The following is a 5817-nucleotide window of genomic DNA, read 5'->3' on the forward strand; positions in this document are numbered from 1 at the left end:
GAGGTCTGGGAGTGGCTTTAGCCTCCACTTTCTCCAAATGGGGTTTTCCTCGAAAAAACAGTATGAGTGGACCAAGCAAAGAAGTGGGAGAGGGGGGACAGCTGGGTGGCTCAGCGGTTCAGTGCCTGCCTTCGGCTCAGGGAGTGATCCTGGAGTCCCTGGATCGAGTCCCACATTGGGCTCCCTGCATGGAGTCTGCTTCTCCCTCTGCCTGTGTCTCTGCCTCTGTGTGTGTATGTGTCTCATAATAAATAAATAAAGGGGATCCCTGGGTGGCGCAGCGGTTTGGCGCCTGCCTTTGGCCCAGGGCGCGATCCTGGAGACCAGGGATCGAATCCCACGTCGGGCTCCCGGTGCATGGAGCCTGCTTCTCCCTCTGCCTATGTCTCTGCCTCTCTCTCTCTCTCTCTCTGTGTGACTATCATAAAAAATAAATAAATAAATAAATAAATAAATAAATAAATAAATAAATAAATAAAATCTTAAAAAAAAAAGTGGGAAGGGGGTGAGGTCACTTGGGCCAAGGAGCAGCTTCTACAAAGCACAGGAGACAATACACTCAATTATTCCTTCTTTCATTCGATAATATTTGTTAAGTACCTACTATATGCCAGCCCCATGCTTGGTACTAGAGAAATAGTGAAGAGCAGGAAAAACCGACCCTGCCATTATCCTCATGCAGCCCTGTTGGGGAGACTGATGTTAATCAAAGAATCCCATGAGGAGCACCTGGGAGACTCACTCAGCTAAGTGATGGACTCTTGATTTTGGCTCAGGTCATGATCTCAGGGTTGTGAGATCAAGCCCCGTGTTGGGCTCCCTGCTGGGTGGTGGAGCCTGCTTCAGATTCTCCCATTCTCTCTCCCCTTCTGCCCTTCCTCTCTCTCAAAAGAAAAAAAAAAAAAATCACACAAAAATAAGAAATGACAGGTGACAAGTATCTGGGAGAATGACTCACCCAGAGAGGTGGGAAAGCTTTCTTGGTAGAAGTGAGGAGCAAGCAGAGGAGAAACTGGAATAGGGAGAAAGTAAAGATGGGTGGGTGGGAATGTGGGGAGGAGGGTACCTTTCATGATGAGGAAACAAGTGCCAAAGCCCTTAGCGGGAGGGGACATGGCATGAGGGAGGCAGAGTGGGGTTGAGGAAGGAGAGGAGGCCACACTGGCAAACTCAAGCAGGTGTGGAGAAAGGCAAGTGCTTCGAACTCAGCCATGTTTCTGAGTGTGGCCTATGACCACCTGCTGCCATATCTCCTTAGGCTTGTAGAAAAAACAGATCCCTGGGCCCCTCCCCACCTACTGAATCTCAAGTCTCTGGGGCCCAGACACAGGAATGTGTGGTATTGACAAGCCCTCAGGTGGTTAAACCAGGTTTGAGAGCCATCCATCCTGTCTGTCCAGACAGGCAGGAACTATGGGCTGAGGCCAGACCCTGTGGTGTCTCTCTGGGCTTAAGTAGAGGCGCAGAGAAGCAGGCAGATTTCTATTTTGAAAAGATCGCTCTAGATGTTAAAGGATAGGGTTAGAGAGGGAAGCCAGATTCAGAAGGCTGAGTGCTATAGGATTCTATTTATATGGCTTTCTAAAAGGGGTGGAACTACCCCCCTGAGTGAGGAGTCTGTTTCTTCCTCTCCCTTTGCCCCTCTCCCACCTCCACTCCCTGCTTGTATTCTCTGCTCTCTCTCAAATAAATAAAATATTTTTTCTTTTTCTTTCTTTCTTTCTTTCTTTCTTTCTTTCTTTCTTTCTTTCTTTCTTTCTTTCTTCTTTCTTTTTTTTTTTTTTTTTTTTAATGAAGGGAGTGGAACTATAAAGACAGAAAGCAGGAGCACCTGTGTGGCTCAGTTCATTAAGTATCTGCCTTGGGCTCAGGTCATGATCCCAGGGTCCTGGGATCTAGCCCTGCATGGGGCTCCCTGTTCAGTGGGGAGCCTTCTTCTCCCTCTCCCTCTGGCCCTCACCCCTGCTCATTCTCTCTCTCTCTCTCTTTCAAATAAATAAAATATTAAAAAAAAAAAACAGATCTAGGGGCAGGGAGGAGTATAGGAATTAACAGCAAAGGGCACAGGGACTTGTGAGACGGTAGTAGAGCTGTTCTGTATCTTTGTCATGGTGGTAGATATACAACAGTGTGTTAAGTAGGACTCACAGAAGGGTACACTGAAGAGGGCCAATTCATTTTTTTTTTTTTTTTAATTTATTTATGATAGGCACACAGTGAGAGAGAGAGGCAGAGACACAGGCAGAGGGAGAAGCAGGCTCCATGCACCGGGAGCCCGACATGGGATTCGATCCCGGGTCTCCAGGATCACGCCCTGGGCCAAAGGCAGGCGCTAAACCGCTGCGCCACCCAGGGATCCCAAGAGGGCCAATTCTATTGTCTGTATGTTATATCTGAAATTTTTAAAGAAAACAACAACAACAACAACAAATAGGTTTATAGATCAATGGAATAGATTCAAAAGTCCAAATATAAACCCTGACATTTCTGGTCAATTGATTTTTGACAGAGATACCAAGACAATTCAGTGGCAGAAAGATTAGTCTTTTCAATAAATGGTTCTGAGACAATCAACTATCCACATTCCAGAAGATGAATTTAGATCCTTATCTCACACAATCTACAAAGATTAACTCAAGATAAATCATAGACTTAAATGTAAAGGCTAAAGTAAAACTTCTGAAGAAACCAAGGGGAAAAAAATCTTTGTGACCTAAGTTAGGCAGAGATCTTGGATACAACAGCAAAAGCACAAGTGACAAAAGAAAAAAATTCAGCAAATTAGATGTCATCAAAATTAAAATTTTTTGCACTTTCAAAAGACATCACTAACTTATTAAAGGGGATCCCTGGGTAGCTCAGCGGTTGAGCATCTGCCTTTGGCCCAGGGCTTGATCCTGGAGTCCTGGGATCCAGTCCCACATCGGGCTCCCTGCAGGGAGCCCGCTTCTCCCTCTGTCTGTGTCTCTGCCTCTCTCTCTCTGTGTCTCTCATGAATAGATAAATAAAATCTTAAAAAAAGAAAAAAAAAAAAACTTGGTAAAGATGGGGAGGAAACATTTGGAAATCATATATCTGCTTAGGGACTTTGTATCCAGAATATATAAAGAACTCTTACAAATCAGTAATAAAGAAACAAACCAATTAAGAATGGGCAAAAATGGGGAGCCTGGGAGGCTCAGTCAGTTGAGCGGCTGAGGCTGACTCTTAGCTTCAGTTCAGGTCATGATCCGGGGACGTACAAAGGTCGTGAGATGGAGTCCCAGGTGGGCTCTGTGCTCCGTGGGGAGTCTGCTTGAGATTCTTTCCCTCATCCTTAGCCCCTCCCCCTGTTCACACTCTCACACGTGCCCACACTCTCCCAAATAAATATATAAATCTTTTTTTAAAAATGGGCGAAGAAAAAAATAAAATAATAAAATAAAATAAAAATGGGCAAAGAGGGGTGCCTGGGTGGTTCATTTGGTTAAGCCTCTGCCCTCGACTCAGGTCATGTTCCCAGAGACCTGGGATCAAGCCCGTAGGTGTTCCAGCTTCCGTGCTCAGCGGGGAACCTGCTTTTCCCTCTCCCTCTGTTGCTCCCCCTGCTTGTGTTCTCTAGCTTTCTGTCAAATGAATAAATAAAATCTCCTTTTAAAAAAGGCAAAAGATTTGAATAGATGTTTTTCTAAACAAGAGAGATGGATGGCTAATAAGCATATGAAAAGGTGCTCAACATCAGTAGTCATTAGAGAAATGCAAATTAAAACTATGGTGATGATATACCACCTCACACCCACCAGATAGCTATAATCAGAGACAGACAGTAAATGTTGATAAGGATATGGGTAAACAAATCCTCATATACTGCTGATGGGAATGTAAAATGGTACGGGCATTTTGGAGTAACAGTTTGGTCAGTTCTCAAAAAGTTAAACATAAACTTACCATGCAACCTAGCAATTCTACTCCTAGAGAAATTACAACACAGGTACATACAAAGACACATGAACATTCATAGCAGCCTTATTCAAAATAGCTAAAAACTGGGATCCCTGGGTGGCGCAGCGGTTTGGCGCTTGCCTTTGGCCCAGGGCGCGATCCTGGAGACCCGGGATCGAATCCCGCGTCGGGCTCTCGGTGCATGGAGCCTGCTTCTCCCTCTGCCTGTGTCTCTGCCTCTCTCTCTCACTGCATGCCTATCATAAATAAATTAAAAAAAAAAATTAAAAAAAAAAAAAAAAACAAAATAGCTAAAAACTGTAAACAAATGACCATCAACTAGTATTGACTAGATTAACAAAATGTGGTATATCTATACAATGGGATACTGCTCAGCAACAAAAAGGAGCAAACTACCAGAACATGCTACAGCATGGACGAACCTCAAAAGCTTTATTCTGAATGAAAAAAGCCAGAAGCAAAAGACCATATATCATTTATAAGAAATGCCCAGAAAAGGCAAATTTATAGACAGAAAGCAGATGGATGGTTGTCTAGGGCTAGAGCTGGGAGCTGGGCTGCAAACAAGCAGGAGAGACCTTTAGAAATTCATGGAAAGGTTCTGTAACTGGATTGTAGTGATGGTGGCACATCAATCACTGAATCTGTTTAAAAATGTACCTTTTGGGTTTGTTTTTTGTTTTTTTTTTTAAGATTTATTTATTGGGATGCCTGGATGGCTCAGTGCATGATCCTGGAGTCCTGGGATCCATGGAATCCTGAGTCCTGCATCATGCTCCCTGCATGGAGTCTGCTTCTCCGTCTGCCTGTGTCTCTGTCTCTCTCTCTGTGTCTCTCATGAATAAATAAATAAATAAATAAATAAATAAATAAATAAATAAATAAATAAAACCTTTAAAAAATAAAAATAAAAAATTATTTACTTAAGGTGGGGAGGGGCAGAGGGAGAAAGAGAGTCTTAAGCAGATGCTTAAGCAGATGGCCACCCCTGCTGCAAATTGCCCCTGGCTGACGACAGCTAGCTCCCCGTGGACGTTACACGCCCTCCAGCCTCATAGCCAATGACTGGCTGCTACGGGTTACAGAAGTCTGGTCTTCTCACCTAAAGGGGACAGCCCAGCAGTGCAGTCAGGTTCTAGAGGCCCCTGGATCAGGCAAAAAAAAAAAAAAAAAAAAAAAAAAAAGCCCTGCATCAGGGCTCAATTTCACGACCCTAAGATCACCACCTGAGATGCAAGCGAAAGTCAGTCGCTGAACTGACTGCGCCCCCAAAAAATGCAGGATTCGAAGAAATGGTAACGCAGATGACCTGTTAGGATATGACGGTGTAACTCCAGGGAGGAAAGAGGTAGCGAGCCTCCTTCAGAGTTGGAAAAGATAATAATGCCAGCGCAGGTCAGGATGAGATAGGGGAGGTGCAGGAACAGTGTGATGGGGGTGTAGAGCCTGAGGAGTGGGAGCCCCAAAGCCTAAGGTTCCTGAATGCAGGGGAGAGACAGTCACTGGCCCGTTATGCCTACAGCTTCGGAACCGAAGAGTCAGAAGTACTTGAGTGTTGACCGACGGGGTGGTTTAAAACGCCATCAGCATGTTAGCGAGAAACGGCGACTATTCCACACCATCAGCCAAGCCCAGGCCCTGGATCCGCTTACCCCATCATTTTCGCTTCCTTTTGTAAACTGGAGGGCGCTTTGCAACCTAAAATATTTCACGAGCGTATATAAGGCCGTGACATCCAGCGGACCCGAGGTGCGAGGCAAGCCCGGCGCTCTGAGAACGCAGTCCAGGTAAGGTGGCCCGGACCGCCCTGCTCAGCCTAGAGCCCTCCAACTGGGTAGAGTAAGAAGTGCAGCGGTAGTCGTGGCCTGCAGGGGG

The sequence above is a fragment of the Canis lupus genome, chromosome 9 (assembly GCF_003254725.2).
Source record: "Canis lupus dingo isolate Sandy chromosome 9, ASM325472v2, whole genome shotgun sequence".
Classification (NCBI taxonomy): domain Eukaryota; kingdom Metazoa; phylum Chordata; class Mammalia; order Carnivora; family Canidae; genus Canis; species Canis lupus.